We start from the raw sequence: 23,610 nt of genomic DNA, 5'->3' as shown, positions 1-23,610 counted from the left end.
ACCCCCTACTGGGGATGTGCCCGCAACCAAGGTACATGCCCTTGACCGGAATCGAACCTGGGACCTTTCAGTCCGCAGGCCGAGCTCTATCCACTGAGCCAAACCGGTTAGGGCTTATGCTTTTTTTCAAAGAAAGGTTATGCTTATTGTGTGTTTAAATTCAGGCGTGCCCTGAGTTTGAATTAGGTTACAAAGTCTGAGCACACATGGACATTGGCACCACTGGCCTAGGCCTTGATGCCAAGATGGGTCTTTCTTGTGTCTAGGACATCTTAACTCTAAGAGGCTTATCAGATGTTCTGTGTAGTTTTATGTAATTACCATTGTCATCTTTTTTTCTTTTTTCTCTCTGTCTATATTTTATAGTCATTTCCAAGCCTTAGATTTAACTCTTACCTACCACAGAAGTTAATCCTTTGTGGGTGCCATAGCTCACCTTCTTACAAAGGGCACTAAAATCACCTGCAGATTTGGATTTTCCCTAAACCAAAGTATACTGAGGGGACAGATTTTCTTTAAATAATATTTTCCCTAAGTCTAGTCAAAAGGTAGCTTTGAATTTTTTTAAAAATATATTTTATTGATTTTTTACAGAGAGGAAGGGAGAGGGATAGAGAGTTAGAAACATCAATGAGAGAGAAACATCGATCAGCTGCCTCTTGCACACCCTCTATTGGGGATGTGCCCACAACCAAGGTACATGCCCTTGACCGGAATCGAACCTGGGATCCTTGAGTCTGCAGGCGGACGCTCTATCCACTGAGCCAAACCGGTTAGGGCAATAGCTTTGAATTTTTAAATGGATTGAGATCACAGCCCTCTCTATTCTCTTCATTCTTCTGTTAGAAATTTCAGTCTTTTTTAAAATATATTTTATGGATTTTTTACAGAGAGGAAGGGAGAGGGATAGAGAGTTAGAAACATTGATGAGAGAGAAACATTGATCAGCTGCCTCCTACACACCTACTGGGGATGTGCGCGCATCCAAGGTACATGCTCTTGACTGGAATCGAACCTGGGACCCTTGAGTCCGCCGACGCTCTATCCACTGAGCCAAACCAGTCAGGGCAGAAATTTCAGTCTTTCACACCTTCTTCATCTTGCTTCTAATACCTAACAAATGACCAGGTGGAGAGAAAGCGTGAACTTTTCAGTTTTACTGAATTGTTAGGGACTTTATTTAAAGTTCCGTAAATTTGTTGATTTCTTTTTCTTTTCCTTTTTTTGTTAATCCTCACCAGAGGATATTTTTTCCATTAATTTTTAGAGAGAGTGGAAGGGAGGGGGAGAGACAGAGAAACATGGATGTGAAAGAGATACATTGATTGGTTGCCTCCTGTACTTGCCCCAACCAGGGCCAGGGAACAAACCTGAAACCTAGATACATACCTTTGACCAGAATTGAACCTACAACCCTTTGGCGTGCTGGCCGACACTCCAACCATTGGGTACACCGACCAGGGCTGATTATTTTTTTAAAATCCTCACCCGAAGACATGCTAAGAGAGGGAGGGAGGGAGGAGAGAGGAGGGAGAGAAATTAACAGCAATATAGGAGATAAACATGTATCAGCTGCCTTTGGTACATAGTACATGCCCTGACTGGGAATTGAGCTGGCAATCTTTCAGTGCACAGGACTACACTCAACCAATTGAGTCACTTTGGCCAGGCTGATTTTGTTTTGTTGTGATTTTCTGAAATCTCTGAAATGTTTCATGGGTGTATCCTACGTGTAAAATGAAGCATCTTTAGGGTTATGATTTGAATGAGGTAGTTCTTGGTAATAATGCTGTTGGAGCTGTGAGGTTGGTTATAGGCCTGCTTGTCTGAATTTGGGAGTCAGAAGCCTTAGATTGGAGTTTTAGGAGTTCTCAGAAACTCTGAGGTTTGTGAGCTTCCCTCATTGGAGTGCAGGGTAGGGTTTCTTTGCTCTTCTGTCTGAATGGACTATTCTAGTTGATTCTAAATTATTCCTGACATGCCTAGAAGATTCAGAGCTCTAAATTAAGGGTTTGGGGACTTAGAGCAGCAATCGGAATTCTAATGACTTCCTTACTAATTTTCAGTATCCCCAGAGGGGTAAGCTATAATATCCCATGAGACTGACTTCTTTTGACAATTGGTAGGGAGAAGAACTGTCCATCTAGATCCAAATGTAGAATATTTCCTTTTTCTAGTTCAGAGGAAATTCAGTTTTAATTAAGTTTAAATATGTGCTAGAAAACCATTATGTGAAAAGTAAATCTTTTATTTCCTTTCATTGAGACTTCTTTTTCTTTCTTTAGTGGAGATGTCACTAGTTAACACTTGGAGTGTGGGAAACGAGTTAAGTCGGCTCGCGTGAATTGCGCGTACTCCGCGGGAGCCGTCTTTAACTCGGTTCATATAGATTTGCGGTGGAGTGCGGGAAACGTGTAAACTCGGGCCGATTGTAACTGCGTATTACCAAATATTTGTTTGTAATCCACCCTTTTGGTGGATGGAACAAAACCAAAAGACAGAGCCATCTTATATTTTGGCGGGAAATTCACCCGCACTCCAAGTGTTAAAAGCTAGCTAGAGGCTTACTTTTTGCCAGAAAGACACAGGTAGGGAATTTTTAAAATAACTTTGCTAGAACAAAATAATAACTTAATTCCATGCTGTACTAAGATCTAGCATTTTGCTGGAAAACATATAGGAATAGTGCCTTTTCTATTCAGGCTATCAAAAAGTTAGTACACACATAAACACACACAACCCCCATACCTTCCCCCCCCCCCCCCCCACACACACCCACACCCACACACACACCTTGAAATGACCCCAGGGGCATCTTTTTAATGAGCCCAAGTAGATGTTACAAAAGCGGAGCACCAAAGCTTATGTGTTACTAGCATAGGGGCAGCTCTCAGGTTCCTTTTTGAAGCCCATTTAAGGTTAAAAAAGGAAATCTGGTTTCCTACCCACAGCCGGAAAAGCCAGCAGGAACTGCTGCTGGAGGTGGCACATGGGCATCAAGGAAAAGTGACTGTGAGGAAGCAGGAAAGACAAAATGTTCCTTCTGTGTTGTAAAAAAAGAAACAGATACCTTGTAGAAACATCTTTATCTGAAATGCTAAAATATGTGAGGTGTTCATACTTTCTCTTACCAGTATTACATTTCTATGCACTGGCACTCCTCTGGGGCTGCCAGGTCATTGAGGGTAATTAATAGCTGCAAGGTGGTAGCACAGTTAACTGGTATCTAAATGCCATTCCAAAAGCACTTGTGCATATGAAGCATAATAGATTTCTGTTATTTTAACAACATCTGAAATAAGAAGAAAGAGAACTTGTAAGCTCTGGCATTAATGAGATAATAGGGCCCTTTGTAGTTTGATAGTGATTGCTAAGACTGGTGAGCTATACCTACTAGTCTTAAGATAGTTTAACCTTTTCCATATGATGATTTAACTTATTCCAAATGCTTTCATTTCCCTTTTTCTATAGTAACCCCCCCCCCCCACTTTAATATCTCTCTTAGAGAAAATTCACCTCAAGCTAAAGTTTGATTTATTGGACTGTGTTATAAAGTAGCAAGACAGTAAAAAGGTTTCTAGTGTGATTTTTTCCTTTAAAAAAATCACAGTGTCCAAGAAGAAATGGTTGTCTTCCTCTTGCAATTAAACGATTCATAGACTGTTGGATTCCTTTTGCTTCTGAAGCATGATGTACAGTTTAGTAATGATGTCCGAGGCCCTAAAACCTGTCTGTCCTCCAGTTCATGTTCCACCATTATTGTAACAACTGTGAGTCAGTTGATCTGAACAGGCCTCTGGTCTTAGAGGGCAGTGAGTGCCTCTTTAGTCTTTTTCATGTGGTGTTTGTATGGTGATTAAGATCACCCATAGAAACCCTTCTAGGTCCTCTTAGTGGATTTTAAATGTTTTTGGGTGGCTCTGGCTTTGAGGGATCTATTAAAGCTAATTAACTGCTGTGGAAGCAGTGAGAAAAGTGGCTAGGTAGTCATCTGGACTGTATTATATGTTCTTTCAAACTCTAGTGTTTTGACCTAATAATTGTTACATTAGTTTTTATCTATTTATGGAAACTGATAAAACTGAAGTTACTTAGGTTTGTATTGAGTCTGGGCTCATTGCAAAAACCCCCATTTGACATCAGTTTACCAATTTTCTTTTTCCTTCTGCTTGGCTTTTAGAATTTCTTAAATTCTTACATCTTTGACCCTGCACATTTTAAGGTTTTTCAATCTAAAGAAAAGTTGCACTTGTGCCAGTATCATTGGTTTACTTTAAATCAAAACACTGACTGAATTTGGAGTTTGGTGAAATATTAAGTTTATAAAGAATATGTTGATTTCCTCCAGTGTTGTAGCTTCTCTGCATTTTGTCAGCCTTTTAAACATGTACACAGCAGTCTAATCAGAAAAGATATAAAAAGGCTGCTTGTGGCTTTTACAGTAATTTGGAAAGATGGAAAAGTAAGCTAACGGCCTGCCTGTATATGAGGTCATCCAATTCTCTCTTGGTGCAGAGTAGCATAAAGTACTTTCTCAATAAATATTTGTTAAGTAGTTAATGTATCTCTTTCATGTTTCTTTTAGCATTAATGTAGGGAGTTACTTGTACTTTTCCCCATTATTTCCATGTGAACCAAAACAATTTATTATGCCAATACAGAAATGCCTCAAAGTATTGGATGAAAACTGCATTTAACAAAATTTATGGACATTATTTATTTCAGTCATGTTTATTCCATTTTATTTTTGTTTTTTAAAATCTTTACTGAGGATATGTTTATTGATTTGCGAGAGAGAGAGGATGGGAGAGAGAGAGAGAAAAACATCGATCTGTTGACTCCCGTATACACCCCAACCGGAGATTGAACTCACAACCTTTTGGTGTTACGGGACAACTACCAACTGAGCCACCTGGCCAGGGTTGTACATTAAAAAGTAGTTTGGGGCTACAGATATCTTTTTTTTTTTTTCAGAGACACATGCCCAAAATAACATTGCCTATTTTTCTAATTTATTTTTAAAAGTACATGTGATACCTCTGAGTTTACAAGTCGTTTTTTAACTTTGCCACGCTCTGAGACAACATGACATGATTGGCATCCTTACTAGAAATCTTCCTTGTGTGAGACCTGGCAGCATTGGCAGGGTAAACAGTAGCTGCAGATGTATTAGGAAAATGACTTATGTATATGCTTGGATCTTACTGTCTCTTTTCTTCAAGTTTCAGCCATTGCTGTGGAGGTTAAGTGTGAGATGAAGTAATTGCTACTTGCATTTCATTCTTTTGTTAGGAAGTTTGGAGAGTGAGACCCCTGACTTCATGGGTTTTAAAGAAAGCATTCAAGTTCTTTCTAGTTAGAGTCCTTGATAACTTTAAGAACTGGAAATTTAATGTTTATTGAATGCTTTGATGTCAGTGTATAGTAATCTTAAAGCTGTGTTAAAATGTATTTCTTGTGTCTCTAAACATCCTGCCTTCTTTTGTGACCACATCCTTCTCTCAGCCAAAATAACACACTAACTGAGTTTCAATATTCAATATCCTTCTCTGGCAGATGTTTTCTGGCAAAGGCCTTCCTGCGTTTATGAATTCTCTCTCAAGAAGCAAGAGAACACCTGCAGGAAGTGAATCAAGATGCAGAACACAGGAATAATCACCTACTTCAACAAAATAAAGTACTGTTGAAAAAGATCATGTCTCTCTATTTGTTCCTAGGTGTTAAATTTTAGTAGTTAATGCAGAATTCTGTAATCATGGAATCATTAGTGGTTAATGTTTGAAAAAGCTCTCGCAATCAAGTCTGTGATGTATTAATAACGCCTTATCTATGGTTTGTAGTCATTTTAAATAGCATGAGCCTTGTCCCTGTAGTCACTAGGGGGCAATCTTGCTTTATTCATCCTCCATCTCAAAATGACTTTTGGCATAAAATATTTTAGTGTAAGATAATGTGTAATGCTGGCTATTTTAAAGGGGTTTTCTCAAAAGTTAAAAATTTGTTATGACTGCATTCATTTCTGCACATAATTCATATTTACTGTGAAAATTAATCTAGAAATTGATGCAATTGTATTGTGAACACCTGAAAGCAAAACCATAGTGCAAATACATTTGAGATTTGGTCAAGAATATGTTTTTAATTGGAAAATAATAAGCATTAATTTTTTTATAGTTTGTACTCTAAATTTTGCGGTACCTGTTGTTCTTTGTTGTGTGCCTAAGGGATTGTAAATGTGTTGTCACTGTATAGAATAGAAAGGACAGGGACAAATACAGCTTAATTACTAAAATGCAATTCTGGACACTTTCTGTATGATTAGAGTCTCCCTATCCCTTCTTTTTCTTTTTCTCTTATCTCCTGATGATGATTAGGCCAAGGGCTAGGAGTAGGGAGGGGATTAGTTACTAGGAGCAAAGAATTTGCTTGGAACTTTTGAGATGATCCCTAACATACTGTATGTACTACTTGCTTTTCCAATGTGTTAGCAGAAGCTGATGTGTTATAAGTGTAGAATGATGTGCTTTCTGCCAAGTGGTTCGCCTTGGTTTGCTATGTTAAAACTGTAAATACAACAGAACATTAATAAATGTCTCTTGTGTAGCAAATTTGTTGTAGATTAGTGTTTAATTTTTTGGTTTGCATTTGTTGATTGCTAAGGCAATTTTTCTAATCTTCATTCATATAGATTTCATACAGAATAATTCAATAAATATAAACAAATTTGTCTTGGGCCAATTTTTTTATTTTTCAGTACAGGAAGTTCCCTTCTTTCAGATCATACTCAAATCATTCCTAAAAATGTATGTGAAAATTGGTTCTGCAAAAGATAGTGGACTGAAATAGGAAGGAGTTGTAGAGATTTTAAATCACCCTGCCATTCCCAATTATGTTTCATTTTTTAGACATAATCTTAGATAATTTATTCGCATTTGCCTTTTTTCTCAATTGAACACAGCATACTGGTTTAAGTGCTATGACCTATGAGCACCCAGTTGAGGCAAAAGATTTCTCGTTCCTCTTGATTTCTATTCTTATCTCAGTTGTGTTAAATGTAGAGATAATGGTTCTTACAATGTTAACCATTTGATTTTTTTCCTTCTTCCACTTACTCAAATAAAATATAAAGGAAAAAAATGCAGCAAAATGGTCAAATAACGACAAAATAGCACTGGCGTGGTGTGATAGCTGTGCATGTTCGTTCTCTGCCGCAGGTGAGTATTGGGATCAGCATGGGATGCCTGTTCATGGGCGTCAGTGATTAATGCACAGACGTACAGGTGGTTTGAAAGCCAAACAGGGAAATTGAGAGCCTCCTGGATTGATTGACAAGGCAATGATCATCCTAATTTACTGATTATTGTAAGTAATAGGATAGTATGTTCTTGTTCAAAAGTTCTGTTTTGCTGTAGGTAAGTAGGGGCTTCATGAAAGTCTCTTTAACGATTTTTTTTATTTTGAATTAGATTATATCAACAATAGTTTGGAAGAGTATGTAGCTTATAATGTTCTAAGTTTCAGAATGCTGTATCTCTAACAATCTGAATAAATGTGGACATATGCAACAGAGAGAACTACTTAATTACCTTACAGGACAAAATAGAAGGGCCCTAACTCATGTTACTCAGACATTGTAGACTTGCTTTGTGTTTCATCTTTAGGTCCCTGTGCCTTATTCGGTTCTGTATATTCAGAGAATTGAAATATTTGCATTCCTATTTCTACATATTTGGTTTGTAAGACTTAGTCAAATGTAAATCTACAGTTTGATATGCTTTAAAAATATTTAGGAGGATGATTTTTTTTTCCCTTTAAATGTTCTAAAAATTAAAGTCCAGATGCATAAAGTTGGTACCCTATGTCACTTATAGTCCTCATTATTCCAGGTGGAAATGTTTATACTGCACACTTTTCATTTTTTCTTTCTCATTCTTTTCTGTCTCCCTTTGGTATGCTTATTATTAAGAATAACCCTTTCAGCCCGGCTTGCGTGGCTCAGTGGTTGAGCTTTGACCTATGAACTGGGAGGTCACGGTTCGATTCCCAGTCGGGGCACAAGCCCAGATTGCGGGCTCGATCCCCAATAGGGGGTATGCAGGAGGCAGTCAATGAATGAGTATCTCTCATTGTTGATGTTTCTATCTCCCATTCCTGTCCTCTCTGAAATCACTAAAATATATTAAAAAAAAAAAAAAAGTAACCGTTTCAGCCTGGCTGGCATGGCTCAGTGGTTGAGTGTTGACCTATGAACCAGGAGGTCACGGTTCGAATCCTGGCCAGGGCACATGCCTAGGCTGGATCCCTAGTGTGGGCGTGCAGGAGGCAGCCAGTCAATGATTCTTTCTCAATGTTTCTATCTCTCCCTTCCTCTCTGAAAGCAATAAAAAAAAATATTTTTAAATAATTTTTTCAGAAAAAATGGACCTTTAAAATAAATTGTTTGAAAGGAGATATTGAGGAACCACTGGTATGAAATAAACTAGCTTTGACCCTGTGCTAAGGGACAATGATGGCTCACCAATGACCACAGAGGACTCTTATGTTTCTTACTTGTTACCATTTGGAATCATACAACTATGTTTAAAGGATTCTGCATAGCCATTTCATTTTTTTTCAGAGAATTAGATTGTGTGAGAATAAAAGGTGTTATTAAAATTTACTTGTTAAGAAATGTTAAGAATGAATATCTTTACTAATGGGATCAATTTCATTCAGAAGTTTAAAGAAACAACAAGATTTTTAGTTTGGCATTCTTGGTGAGTATGTTACCTGACTTGAGGGGTGATCCATCATGAGTCAATAGTAACACAGATGAAGTTCCTTTTGGTCTTCTCTATATTCTTATATTCCAGTTAGCTATAAATTGTTTATATTTAAAGGAAGAAAGAGCCCTGGCCAGAGTGGCTCAGTTGGTTGGAGTGTTGTCCCTCTCATACACCAAAAGGTGGCAGGTTCATCTCCTGGTCAGGGCACATACCTAGGTTTCAGGTTCAATCCCTGGTTGGGGTGTATACGGGAGGCAACCGATCAATGTTTCTCACATTGATGTTTCTTATCAATCTTTCTCAAATCAATATAAATAAATAAATAAATAATGAAAGGGAGTTTCAGGACTAAAGAAGTGATCATTTAAATGGGTGCCTGAGGTGGCAAGATTCTCAGGTGAAGATCAACAAAAACAGCTGTGAATGGAGCGCTGGCCTCAGCTTTGAATCCAGCCCCGCCACCTCTTCCTGATGTCTGACCCTCTTAAGAGTTGGCATGGTAGATACTGAAAAATCACTTGGCTCTGATTCTAGTAAATACCAATAATAAACTCTTAAACATGCCAAGAATAGACACAGAACTATACGTTTATGTAAAGTGTTATGTCAAGTGTAAAGGAGCGTTTTATGAAAGAAAACATAATTATCACCTACCTCAACAATACATTCAGGTAAATCATGTACAAGATGTAGTTTAATGATTTTCAGATTCTGCTGGTGTTTTCAACTACTTAGATTTTCATCTTTTCAGGCTTTCTGAAGATTTGAGGGATGATGAGAGTTGTAACAAAATGCAAAATATGTTTCCATTGATGCTTTGTGCATTGTTAAAAATTTGTTCTGCATATTGTTAAGCCTAAGTATTTATAGCCTGTAAGTTAGGTAGATTGAGAGCGTTTGTTAAACCAAAACAAAAGTACCCTTGGTTTAGCTTTCCCTTTTGTGTTCTATGCACTCGTGTAGATGTGTATAGTTGCACTCATTTAGAGCACCCTCCAAAAGTGCTCTTTGATAGGTAGCCTCTGAATATTGGTGGTTTGTAGGCTCTGCTACAAAGTGAAGGACATGTCAAAGAAATAGACCAGGGAGACTATGTTTAGGTTGAGAGTAAAAGGTTTTCAGGAGGAAAAGATAGTGACAGAAGCTGGTTTGCATCATCCGCATTCTAAAACAAGGCTGTTTTATAACCCAGCTCATTATATCACCTACAACTTTATGGCTATAGAAGCCTGCTCTTACGGAATATGAATGGAGAGCTGTCCCCCTGTCTATAACATTTGAAATGTTCCATCTACTGCGTGGCATTTCGATCTCCTGAACCCTCCAGTTAGCCTCAGAATTCATCACTTGCAGAATAGAGAGGTTATTCAAGTTTTGGTTTGATACCTATTTTTACTTAAAAGTCTTTTTTTTTCTTTACCAAAAAGCATCTTTCCTGATTTTGAATTTTCATTCTTACATTCATCAGTTGGTGAATTAGTAAGAGGTAAACCTAAATGCAAACAAACCCCTTAAACCTGAATAGAGAAAAAATGAAATATAAAGAAGTCTCTTGCATGTCTGCATGGGTCAGAAACTGAGATGCAATTGTGTGAAACAGACATCTCCCAACCTGGCTTTGTATGTTGTTCATCCTGCTCCAAAAGTAGTTCTTACTTACTAGTGTCCCGGTGCATGAATTCATGCATGGGTGGGGTCCGGCCAGCCCGCCCCAATGGGGGCCCATCGGACGGGCTGGCTGGGGAGAGGGGCCCCGGGCAGTTGGCTGGCCACCCTCACCCCCGATCAGGGTGGGGGGGGGGCGATTGGGTGCAGGGCCAGCGGGGGGAGGGGCCATGGGTGGTTGGCCAGACAGTCCTGCCCCCGATTGGGGTGATGGGGGGCAGGGTCAGCCAGGGGGAGGGGCTGTGGGCAGTTGGCAGCCGGCTCTGCCCCCGATCAGGGTGTTGGGGGCTGATCGGGGCAGGGCTGACTGGGGTGGGGGCGTCGATCAGGGCCTGGATCATGCTGGTTGGCTGCCACAGTGTGCATCATAGCCACTGGTTGTTTTGGTCTTTCTGGTCGTTCCGCCATTCCAGTCGCTGGGCTTATATATATAGATGTGGGAAATGAAATGTCTTGCAAACTTTCCCCTTGTCCATATGTGATTGCAGGTTTATAGACACCAAAACTGAGAAAAGTGGTTTCCTTTAAATCAGCAGTTCTCAACCTGTGGGTCGCGACCCCTTTGGGGGTCCAACGACCCTTTCACAGGGGTTGCCTAAGACCATCGGAAAACACACATATAATTACATATTGTTTTTGTGATTAATCACTATGCTTTAATTATGTTCAATTTGTAACAATGAAATTGGGGGTCACCACAACATGAGGAACTGTATTAAAGGGTCGCGGCATTAGGAAGGTTGAGAACCACTGCTTTAAATCTTACAAAGAATAGTGCTGGAGATCTGAGGAGAAGGCAGCAGTCATTGTTATTCATTAGTTGTCTGGAAGGTTCATGAGTGGTATACGCTGTCTGGGAAATAAGAAGTTGGGTCAAAAACCTAAAAGGAATCTCAAATAGAGAAGGTGATTTCTTGACACGAAACATTATCAGCTAAACTGTGGAACTAAAGAATGTGCTGCCTCTGCCTCTGAAACCCAGCCTGACTCCTGGAATTCACCTGAGCGGCAGTGGTTTTCACCTTGCACTTTAGAGTTTGCATTCGTGTCCCCGCTGCGAGCTGCTTCCCCCATGTAAGCCAGCTACTTCCCGAGCCAAGTAGAGCGCATCGGAGCACCTATCATCATAACTCGGCTAAAGTGACACTTGGTGAAACATCCTTTTCATGTGCACAACCTTCAGAAATGCCTGAAATATTCCCTTTAAATGAGGTTTTAGAAAGAATTTTGCCATCTGCTTCCTGATGCCACATTTTTTTTTTTTTTTAGACAGAACATCTCACAGGCTGTATTTGTCAGTCACTGGGTTTAGATGTCATTTGAGTATGTTTTCTTCCCTGTGGTTATCAACACTGAAGGTGTTTACATCCGTGAGTTATTTTCAGTTTACATTTTAACTGGGATTGCAGATAAATTAGTGAGCAAGCCACCGGGTGGATCAATATTTTCACCAACCCTTTTATTACTAGCACCACTTGGTACTATACAGTTGTAAAAAGAAGAAAGAAAAAAAAGTGGGCACTGGTGGCCTAAAGAAGCAAAATCGGGAGTCCATTATTTCCCAAGTCTGGCTCAGTGACTCTCAAGGCTTAGATCTTTGTACCCACGGTCACGTGTGTGTGAGAAAAGCCTTGTTTGGGGTAGTTGTATATGTTGTTCCTGAGGTTATATGTGTGAAATGGGGTTTAATCTGTACTAGGTCTCCTATTGTTTGGGGCCCTAAGCCCTTCTATGATTTAGCAGTTCCCTAGATGTAGGTATTAAAAATCAAATCTTTTGCCCAGCTGGTGTTGCTCAGTGGTTAAGCGCCAACCTGTGAACCAGGAGGTCACGGTTTGATTCCCCGTCAGAGCACATGCCCAGGTTGCCAGCTCGATCCCCAGTAGGGGACATGCAGGAGGCAGCTGATCAATGATTTTCTCTCATCATTTATGTTTCTATCTCTCCCTCTCCCGTCCTCTCTGAAGCCAATAAAAAAAATTATATTGCCTTAAAAAAAAAATCAAACTTTTTTTAAAAATTCCTCACCCGAGGATATTTTTCCATTGATTTTTAGAGAGAGGGGAAGAGAGAGAAATATGGATGTGAGAGAAACACATTGATTGGTTGCCTCCTGCATGTACCTTTAACCAGAATTGAACCCAGAACCCTTTGGTCCACAGGCTGACGCTCAATCCACTGAGCCAAACCGGCTAGGGCAAACATACATTTATTTATTTATTTATTTATTTATTTAATTAATCTATCAATCTATCAATCTATCTATTTATTTATTATTTAATCAATGTTATTCTAACACCCATTCTGTAGAATGATAAATGGTCAGACTTGATTCCACAGAACTTCCAAGTAAGGATAATAGGTAAGTACTAATTTTGAATCTTCAATCTCCATAAAAAAAGGTTGAATAGAAGAAACTTACTGACACTTAACACTGTGGGTTGGGTTTTCATTAGAATATTTGCTGGGCATTGATTGTTGAGTAAAATGAAGAATTATTCTGATTCATGTAAGTCTTCTCCAAGCTCATGGCTACAATAGTTTCCACTTCTTTACATAGGACCATGAGGAGGGATGTGTCAGCAGTGGGGAAAGGCCGTAGGAAAATTAATTTCTCAATATTTGCCAAGAACGATTGTGGACTCTTCCCTGAGGTCTTTAAAAATAGGGTTGATTCTCCTTGTTTGGAATGGCTTAAGGGTAAAGGAAAAGGAATGGATTAGCAGGTCCCTTGAAGTCCCCACCAGCTCGAGAGGTTTATATGTCAGTGACAGATGGAGCCGTCAGTTCGCAGATGTCATGCCTGCGTTCCCAGGCTGTGCTCCCTTTCATGTGGTGACTCTGGGAGCACTGTCCTAAATAGTCTGCCGGAGAGAAAGGAGTGTGTCTAAACTTGTAAACCTAACTTGGGTGGCTTGTGACTTACTGCTACATTCTTGTTTTTTTAAGATCCAATGATCAAAAAAAGTTGCACTTTGCTCAGAATTCCAAAATGAGAAAACATAAAACCACTATCTCATTTCTGAAGACATTTCCAAACCTTTGTATATTCTTTTTTTAATCATTATGATTTTTTTCCCAGGACATATTTTCATTTTTGTTTATATATAGACTGACTTCTTGCTGTGAAAGATGAGTTCGTTTGCCCAGCCACACTGGCATGAACACGAGGTTCTGAAAATATTGAAGCCCTTCTGTACCCGTTAGTAAATGTCAGCTACTGGACTCTCCCCGGGCTCTCCCTCTCTCCTGGCTGCCCCATCCCACCGCCAGGACCAACCCCAACCCCCATCTCCCTGGGACCCAGAGCTACAGGGGAGATGGGACTGGCCCCGCCTCCCAGTCCCTTCAACACCCACCACTTCGCCCCAAGCAGCTTAGCTTCCATCTGTTTTATATAATGGCCCTCAGGTAAGGCTTTGTTTGCAGAAAGTATTCAGTGTGAAAACTGTTAGAAAACCCTGCTCAAGGTCAGCCCTCAGGCCCTTGCAAGTTTGCACAGTCCAGGATTTCGGAGAATGGAGGCCTTTCTCCCAAACACACTAGCTCCTTATAAAGTCAAGTGCACCTCTGCATCCTGGTGTAATTACCTTGCATCCAAATGGACAACAGACACAGGCCTGCGGGTATGGAGATGACCCCTGAGCCGGCTCCAAATCGGATGAGGCAGAAGGTGCTGGAGCCCAGACTCAAGTGGAGGCAGCAGAAAAGGAGTGGGCTTTGCTGTGTGCCCAGCCCTGTGCCAGGTGCTCGCGGTCCAGATCCTCTGCAATCCTATGAGAGGTGTTTCTTTGCTCTCTTCCCTTCCTCCCTCCCTCCCTTCCTTCCGGCTTTACTGAGGACCTGTCTGTGCCAGGGGCTGGGGTACAAAGGCAAAGATAGCATCCCCAAGACCTCACCGCCCCGTGAGAGTATCATCCAGAAAACTGCTGTAACTGGGGTGGGTGCAGGATGCAGGGGGAGCCCCAAGTGACTCAGAGAAGGTTCTCCAGTGGAATTAAAGCCGAGCTGGGATTTGAAGGATGAGGAAGGGCATTCAAGGTGGAGGGAACTGGATGTGCGAAGACAGGGAGGCAGGAAACAAGCCCTCCTGGTCTGGGAACTGGGTGGGTGGCGGGGGGTGGGGGGGGTGGGGGTGGGGTGGGGTGGAGAGGCCAATGGAGCAGAGGTCCAGGAAATCTGCTGCGTGAGTAGTAGAACCCACTACTTGGACCCTCTACCTCCTTGACCTCTTTTGCCCTCAGCTGCCTGGCCAGGAAGAACCCCCCGCCCGCCGCCCCCCCCCCCCCCACCCGCATCTGCACAAAAGGAGGCTTTGAAGCTGGAAGAGAGGGAGTGAGGAAGGAGGGGCCAGCTGGTGTGTATTTTTGGATTGCTTCCCAGACCTCCTTCTCCTCCTCCGACACCATGGCAACCAGGTGGCAGCTGGGGGAGCCACCTGTGAGCTGGGCTGGGTTGAGGGGGAGGTGGGCTGGGGATAGGGGCCTCTGCTCCCCCTCTCTGAGCCTCAGTTTTGGCATCTAGAATATGGGCATGACAACCCAGTTGCTGGCTCCTGTCAACCCAGGTGCTCCAGGAAGCCGAGGCCCAGGCTGGACTCATCAGGGGGAAGGCCTGGGAGGTAAGGGTGGGGCTGGGGGTACCCTGCATCATCTGCAGCTGGGGGCTTGGCAGGGCGGCTAGGAGTCCCTAAGCCACGTAACCTGCACTTCCCACCAAGCGGCCTGCCCTGGTGCCCACTGCACTGTCACTGCCAAGGAGTCCCCAGGGGAGCGGGAGACAGGGCTGAGGCACAGATACAGGTATGGGTCTCCCTGTGAGCCCTGCAGCGAGAGGTCTAGGGGGTCTCCCCTGCCAGATCACAGAACCCGGTAAAAGCCCCAAAAGGAGGGGTCTATTTCCTGAGGCTGCTGCTCTGATGACCACAGACTGGCCTAAACAAACAGGACATGTGCTCTCCCCGTTCTGGGGCCAGAATCTGAAATCAGGGTGTCTGGGGCTGTGCTGCCTCCAAAGGCTCTAGGGGAGGGTCCTTCCTTCCTCTTCAGCTTCTGGGGGCTCCTGGCCTCATCCCTTCAATCTTCACATGGCCCGTCCTCCATCGTTACAAGTTTGTACACGTGGCCTGGCCCCCTTGTTCACATGCCCACTCTCGCCTGATCACATGGCCCGCCCCCTTATTTAGGTGCCTAAGCTCCCATGTTCACGTGGCCCCACCCCCTTGAGACCTGCTTGGATGGTCTCTGTTTCCAGGTGCCACCTCCCTGGTTGGCTGTTTGCCCCTGCTCTCACACCTGTCAACAGTCCCTTTGCCAAAGTCCTTCCAGAAGATCGTTTGCGCGTGCCATCTCTTTCCTGCTGGGACTCTGACAGCTGGGATTGAAAAGGAGACAGGAGAGCAGTGGCCCATCCAGAGTCCATGCAAGAGGTCCAGAGGGGCCTGTGCAGTCCCTGGAAGGCCGTTCTGAAGGGTAACCAGGTATCCCTTTGTATATTCTGTAGGGATTTTGTTTAGGTGGCATTGCCTACTATTATCTTTTTTTAAATTTTATTTTGAGAGTTTTCATTTTTTGTTTTTTTAATGTATTTTTTATTAATTTCAGAGAGGAAGGGAGAGGGAGGTACAGATAGAAGCATCAATGATGAGATAGAATCATTGATTGGCTGCCTCCTGCACACCCCCTACTGGGGATTGAGCCCGCAACCCGGGCATGTGCCCTTGATCAGAATCAAACTCAGGACCCTTCAGTCTGCAGGCTGAAGCTCTATCTACTGAGCCAAACCAGCTAGGATGGCTAATATTATCTCTAAGAATCCCTCTTCTCAGGGACCATGGGTGGAAGGGAAGAAAGAAGATGAGGTGGGTGAGGAGGGCCTGGAGGAAATGAGGGCTGTTTCCTAAGAAGGGAGGGCTGGTGAGGACAGCTCATCGGGCCGTTTGCTCTGTGCTCCTGCTCGAATCCTATAGACTCAGGACAGTATTGCCAGCTGATTGCTAAGAGCCCCTGTAAAAGGATGGGCCTAACTGAAGAATAAATTTAAAGAGCGACTAAAATTTTTTTTTAATTCCTCCTTTATTAGGGTCACTTTTCTTTACATATGATTATATCTCCAAGAAGTGGTCCGGTACCCTATTGAGAGACTTTCTTTACAAAAAAGAAAAAAAAATCGCTGAAATTCCAAAGACTCTTCACCCTCCACTGTAGCATTTATGTCAGACTGTGATGAATGAGACTGTGGATTAAACGTAAAAACAACCCCAACAGGCTGATGTGCTTTATGGTGGCATTTTTATACGAGTGACTCATTGGTGGAAGTATATGGACCATTTTAAAGTGCAACCTGATCTTTCAGGGGGAGACGTTTAAACCCCGAGTATAGACACGGTACTTAGAACAAATTATTCTGTTTGTGCCTCAGTGCCCATCTCAGCCGTGTCCTCGTTGGGTGCTTATTTCCAAGTAATGCCTGATCCGTCCAAAAAAACAGTATACTAAAAACTGTCATGAAAAACATATCAAGTTTTAAGAGTGAGCCATGGATACTTTTACTGCCTCTTATTTATTGCCGGGTGTATTTTATTGGAAGGAAAGGTAAATAAATGTGTTTTGCGGAAAATATGTAGTGTAAGTCAGCTCCGGTAGCAGTTAGGCTGTTATTTCTTAACTAGACGGTGGAGCATTTACACACTTAGTTTATTAGTGACCTTCCATAAAATTCTTAGGAGCACAGGGCCAAGCAGGGGTCATAAGTTTATCCCAGCTGGCCCTCGAGAGCACTGCGTGGTGACCTCAGACAGCTGCCGCGAAGCCAGGGCGCCTCCCTACGTCCTCAGACTCAGCTGCCTTGGCTGCACCTCCCACGCCAGTGTTTCATTCCTCTCGGGAAGACGTACAGATGAAATTTTGGAAATCACCTGTTAGGAGTAATACATTTGTACTTTTGAAAAATATATACTAGCTAGACCACCCTGATGAACCAGCCCGTGCTTCCTCCTACATTTCTGAAGCCCACGTGAGAATATTTCTTCCTCTTGCTTTTCTGGTAATGCCAGCATGCATTTATGGAGGCCTACTATTTGTATACATGTTTGTCTGATCCTCACGGATTACTATAAAAGGGATCATTGCACATTCTTTACCAGTAGGCAGCCAAAGCCTTCCTCCTCTGGCAAATAATTTTTTAACACTCATCACATCAAAAACTCTATAAATCCCATCAACGGACTCTCATGTCCTGTCCTGAGTTCTATAGCCTGAAATTCTGGCCTCCTTTCTTCTTGGGCCGTTTGTACTAACAAAATCTGCCCAACACTATCATCGTGTGGGTTTAGGTCTTCAAAGCGTCCTTTGAACTTCCCATCCTTTCCTTGTTTCTTTCTGCATTTACCTTCAATTCTTTGCCACTTCTTCATCTGTGGCTCGGTGATTGAGCGTCGAACTGAACCTGGAGGTCACGGTTTGGTTCCCGGTCAGCGCACATGCCTGGGTTGTGAGCTCGATCCCCAGTGTGGATCGAGGAAGGTGTGCCCCTCTCCCACCCTGACTTCACCTACCCTGAGCCTTGGCCTTGTCCAGAATGGACTCCGGATGGCAGTTGTGGATGCTCAGAGCACAAAAGGTTTCTTGTTTGCCCAAGAGCCTATCAGTGTTTAAACAGAACCAGCGGAAGCTCAGGCACACGGTATCAGCAGCTTATCGGGCCCAGGGTTTTCCAGGTGCATTGCTAGTCCCTCGAGTTTATCCAGCTCCATCAGCACTGAGTTAAAAATGGCCAGGCCAGGCTGTACTGCACCGAGATAGGGCAGGGAGAACAAGCCAGGTAGTAAGGGTAGGGGTGTGTGGGTCCTGGAGATCTCATTTGCGTTCTGCCCATGTAGAGAATAAAGCTGTGGTGGCCTGTGTGTTAAGAGGCACCCAGAGAGAACCAAGTCTGGTTTAGGAATGCATCCAGGAGGTGGGCTGACTCCAGGCCTTTTCTGGGGCGGAAGGCGGAGGAGCGATGGCTTGGTACCCTGGCTCTCTATCTTCGTCTACCAGGTCTGCCGTCAGCTCAGGGAGTGCTTACAGGAGGTGCCAACTGTGAACACCTTAAAACTGTATGCGATGTTGGCATTTGCCAGTGTGTCTGCACACATGTTTCTCTGGGAGCGGATCCAGGGCCCACAGGGATAAATGGTCCTGCACTATTTGGGCTGCATCTTCTTGGAAGGAAATTTTCGGGACAGATAGATGGGCAGCCTGTTTTAAAACGAGTCCTTTCCATTTACAATCATCACTCCTACTGTCTAAGCACGTGCCGTATGCCAGGTGCTGTGCAAAGCACTTCGTGAGCATCGCCCCATTTAATTCTCAGAACAATCTTATGACATTGGGATTTTTATTTCTGTTTCATTTAGTTATTTTTTTGTGAATCCTCACCCGAGTACATTTTTCCATTGATTTTCAGGGAGATTGGAAGACAGAGGGAAAGACAGAAACATCAATACAAGAGAAACACACCGACTGGTTGTCTCCTGCACATGCCCTGACCAGGCCCCGGGCCAGGGAGGAGCCTGCAACCAAGGTACATGCCCTTGACTGGAATCGAACCCGGGACCCTTTGGTCCGCAGGCCAATGCTCTATCTACTGAGCCAAACCAGAGAGGGCTATTTCTACTTTATAGCTGAAGAAACTGAGGTTTAAAGAGTTGTGACTTGCCCTGGCCAATGTGGCTCAGTTGGTAGGAGCGTCCCCCTGTATACTGAAAAGCCACAGGTTCGATTCCCAGACAGGCATAGAACCAGGTTGTGGGTTTGATCCTCTGCCCTGGTCAGGGTATGTGCAGGAGGCAACAGACCTCGGTGTTTCTCTCTCACACTGATGTTTCTCTCTCTTCTCCTCTCTCTAAAAATCAATGCAAATGCCCATGGATAAGGATTTTTTTTTTTTTTAAAGAGTGATTTGTCCAAGGTCACAGAACTAAGTAAACAGTAGAGCTAGCATCTGAACCGGGGTTCCTGATTCCATAGCTCTTAGCACCATGGAAGTTGTTTTTTTTATTGTTGTTATTGTTTTTAATATTTTTAAAATATATTTTACTGATTTTTTAAAGAGAGGAAGGGAGAGGGATAGAGAGTTAGAAACATTGATGAGAAACATCAATCAGCTGCCTCCCGCACACCCCCCACTGGAGATGTGCCGGCAAGGCAACATGCCCTTGACCGGAATCGAACCCGGGACCCCTCTGTCCCCAGGCCGACGCTCTATCCACTGAGCCAAATCGGTCAGGGCAAGTTTTTAATATTTTTCAAATTGATTTCAGGGAGGAAGTGAAAGGGAAAGAGAGGTAGAAACATCAGTGATGAGAGAGAATCATTGATTGGCTGCCTCCTGCACACTCCCTACTGGAGGTCAAGCCTGAAACCCGGGCATGTGCTCTGACCTGGTTCACAGGTTGACACTCAACCACTGCGCCACACTGGCTGGGCAGCACCATGGAAGTTTTGTCTCTAATGTTTTAACATACTTGTTTGAGCTTCTCATATACATGTAAGCGCTGGTTAGTTTGTTTAACTGGCACAAAATTGTTCCAAACTTTAGCCATCTAAAAATCAGCTTCATGAATTTTGTCCTATTTATTATTTTTTTAATATGTTTTTTATTGATTTTAGAGAGGAAGGGAGAGGGATAGAAACATTGATATGAAAGTGAAACATTGATTGGCTGCCTCCTGCACGCCCCCTGCTGGGCATCGAGCTCAAAACACAGGCATGTGTCCTGACTGGGAATCGAACTGGGGACCCTTGGCTCATGGGTCGATGCTCAACCACTGAGCCACACCAGCCAGGCTGCCCAATTTATATACTGCCTGTATTATTAAATTACTATTTAATTAAAACTTTTATTATTAAATGTTATTAAATTTGTTAAGCCTTAGCATCATCCTAAACAATGTCCATGAAATAACCATTGATGTGGTTTTATTTTTCTTGAATTCACACTGAAATAACTATATAACCATTCAAATGAAAAATGTTATGTCCCACCTAACATCATTTATGTCAGTGTATGGGTGCTGCACTTTGAGCAATTCTGATGTCAGACGTGAAGGCTGCATGTCCATGTTGCAGCAGAACTGTGGGTGAACTACAATAGCCTTTCTTTTTTTTTTTTTAAATGCAAGAGTATTTTTTTAATATATTTTATTGATTTTTTACAGAGAGGAAGGGAGAGAGATAGAGAGTTAGAAACATCGATGAGAGAGAAACATTGATCAGCTGCCTCCTGCACACTCCCTACTGGGGATGTGCCCGCAACCAAGGTACATGCCCTTGACCGGAATCGAACCTGGGACCCTTGAGTCCGCAGGTGACGCTCTATCCACTGAGCCAAACCGGTTAGGGCTACAATAGCCTTTCTACCCCCAACCCCAGGCAGCCTGTCCCGCCCAGGCCCCGCCTCCACACGGAGTGTGATGCTGGGAGCCCGAGAGGTGGCTGGGTTGACTCCAGAGAAGGCGCCCTTGGTGGAGACCACGCTCTGTATTCTTCAGGGCCTGTTTTCACTGCTCTAATGAGACAGTGGTGCCAAGAAAAAGGATATTACTTAGCTTGCTTTGCGGGGTGTCTTCAGGTGCTGTGTGCTCCCGCTGAAGAGCATTGCTGGGGCCCTGGGTGATGGAAGAAATGGCCCTGCCAGGGGCAGAATCTGGGTGGTAAGGGGTCTCAGCCTGGGCTGAGAGAGGCCTCTAACTAAACTCCATTTGTTCCCATTTCTGTACCAACCAAATGCTTCTCCCTGAATTCTATCCTCTCTGGGGCAGAAATTAAAGGGAAAGTTGAATTCCTATGGTCTGACATTGTGTGTGCACCTGAGTACATTGCTGTGTCTTACAAGCAGCTAAAGAAGAATTCCCGCAACAGACTGACGTGTGTTTCAGAGGGAAGGGTGGGGGGAGCAGGAAGAGATTAACCAATGAACTTGGATGCATATATGCATAGCTCATGCGCAGACAATAGCTCGGGGAAGGCCTGTGGAGGGGAAGGGAGCAGGGAGGAGGGGTCAATGGGGAGAGGAAACGAGGGGGGGGGGACATCTGTAATACTTTCAACAATAAAGATTTAAAAAAAAAAGAATTCCTAATTTCCTTCCTGACTTCGCTCTTACCCCAAAACGTACTAAGCCCCTCAGTAATCCAGCAACCTCATCTTCATCTGCGCACCCACCCCGCTTAAAGTTCCACTTTCGTAGCTTTGTAATTTGGCAGTCCTGCTCACCGCTAACCGGCCAGCGGTGAGGCGCTGGAGTTTTTCATCTCTCACAGCCTGGAGAGGTCAGCCTGTGGGAAAGGTTCTCTTTGGGACCAGCTGGTCTTCGGCTCTCTGACCAGGCCCAGCTGCGGCAGAAAAGTGACATTTGTCTCCCCCCAGCTGACCTGGTATCTTGATCATTTCAGACACAGTGATTGCCTGTCCATGGTGGTTCTGGCTGTTACCATTTCAGTGCAGGCGCGCTTCCTTTCACTGCGCTTTGCTTTATAGTGCTTCACAGCTGTTGCCTGTTTTATAAATTGAACACAAGACCCTCACAGCGGTTCTCAACCTGTGGGTCGCAACCCCTTTGGCGGTCGAACGACCCTTTCACAGGGGTCGCCTAAGACCATCCTGCATATCAGATATTTACATTATGATTCATAACAGTAGCCACATTACAGTTAAGAAGTAGCAACGAAAATAATTTTATGGTTGGGTCACAACATGAGGAACTGTATTTAAAAGGCCAGAAGGTTGAGAACCACTGATTAAAAGATTGACCGCACTTTACTGCAAGTCTCGCTTCACTGCAAGATGCGCTTGACCTCCAGGCTTGCTTTACGGCCGTGGCCTAGAACCGAGACCTGCGGTGCCCGGCGAATGCTTGGTGAAGATGTGACAGAACGTCTGTGAAAAGAAAGTCTGCTCTTGGATTGGTCTGGGCATGTCTCGTTCTGACCTCCCTCATCCTTGTGGGTCAGCAGTAGCTGACCCGGGAGACTCTCTGGGAACTGCAGTGGTTCTGGTCCCGAAACAGAATTCTAACTCGTGGGGGTGCGGTTCCTAGTCTTCCTCTACTGTCCGGTCCCCAAAGTGGCCCGGCCCGACCAAGGACTCACAGGTACGCTGCTTTAAAAAGTGTCTGTTGCCAGCTTTTCACTTCGGATCCCGTTCTCCAGCTGCCCCTCCTCCCCCCGGAGCCCGTGGCTGGAGTTTACAGAAACACCCGGCACAGCCGGAATGCTGCCAGTGGCAGGAGATCCCGAGAGAGATAAAAAGCACATCTTTGACCACTTCTTTACCAAACAGACGGAGATGTGTAATTAAAGGCCCCGGGACTCTGCTGGAAATAGGTTTAAACTTGAGGTAATCCCTTCTGGCACTTCCTCTTCCTAATAACCATCAACAGAAATCAAACAAATCCACCTGGCTCCAGCCAGGAGTCTGTAACCAGCAAAGGTCACAGAGGAGCGATAAGAGAAGAACGCGGCCACGAACAGCGCGACTGGAAACACATGTTGGGACGTGTTAGAAAGTACTCCTGCCAGGACCGTCCTGGCCCTGGGATGGGCCGCTGGGCCGCGGAGAACTGGTTCCCTCCCCCCGAGAAGAGGTGCAGGTGGGCCCGAGTCAGGGTGCCTGTTGGGCCCCTGTGCCTTCGTCCCTGCTCCCTTTCAGGTGGGACTCAGCCGGGAAGACTAGAGGTGAGGCAATTCTTAACATTCTTTTAAATGTATTTTTTTTTCCTCTTTCCAAAAGTAAGTCATGGCCATTATTGAAAATACGAGTGAGAAGCAAAACAAAGGCTGAAATAAGTGCCCCTAATTCCACCACAGAGTGACCCCCCTGTGATCGCCTGGGTTCGTCTTCCAGCCTGTTTTTGGTGCCTGCACATGTACACACGTGTAAAACGCACACACATATGCACAGGAGAGTTTTCTCAAAACTTTCAAGCTGCATCCACTGTGCACAGTACTTTCAGCCGGCCTTTAGCTTCAGTCTACCTGGAGCATCTTCTGTCCTCGTCTGGCGTCACATCGTTTTAAGCGGCCGAGTGGTGTTCTGTCACCTATCAGAATTTACGTTAATAATCTCCTGTTATTGAATGTTTAAGTCGTGTCCCAACTCCCATCCCTCCTCTCCTCCCCCCACACCCTCCCCAGTTA

General features: G+C 43.8%; 1 protein-coding gene across 1 annotated transcript in view; it reads left to right on the top strand.

Moving 5' to 3' along the window:
* The window catches only part of NDFIP1 (Nedd4 family interacting protein 1), a 27,553-nt gene extending 20,945 nt beyond the window's left edge, over positions 1–6,608 (top strand). The window contains exon 8 of the mRNA XM_014453917.1: positions 5,557–6,608. The gene's annotated coding sequence lies outside the window, so the exon portion shown is untranslated. The remainder of the gene's footprint in view (positions 1–5,556) is intronic.
* Positions 6,609–23,610: the final 17,002 nt, after the last annotated feature.

The sequence above is a fragment of the Myotis lucifugus genome, unplaced genomic scaffold (assembly GCF_000147115.1).
Source record: "Myotis lucifugus unplaced genomic scaffold, Myoluc2.0 scaffold_28, whole genome shotgun sequence".
NCBI lineage: Eukaryota > Metazoa > Chordata > Mammalia > Chiroptera > Vespertilionidae > Myotis > Myotis lucifugus.
The sequence above is the reverse complement of the archived record's forward strand: the minus strand, read 5'-3'. Positions and strand labels throughout refer to the sequence as shown.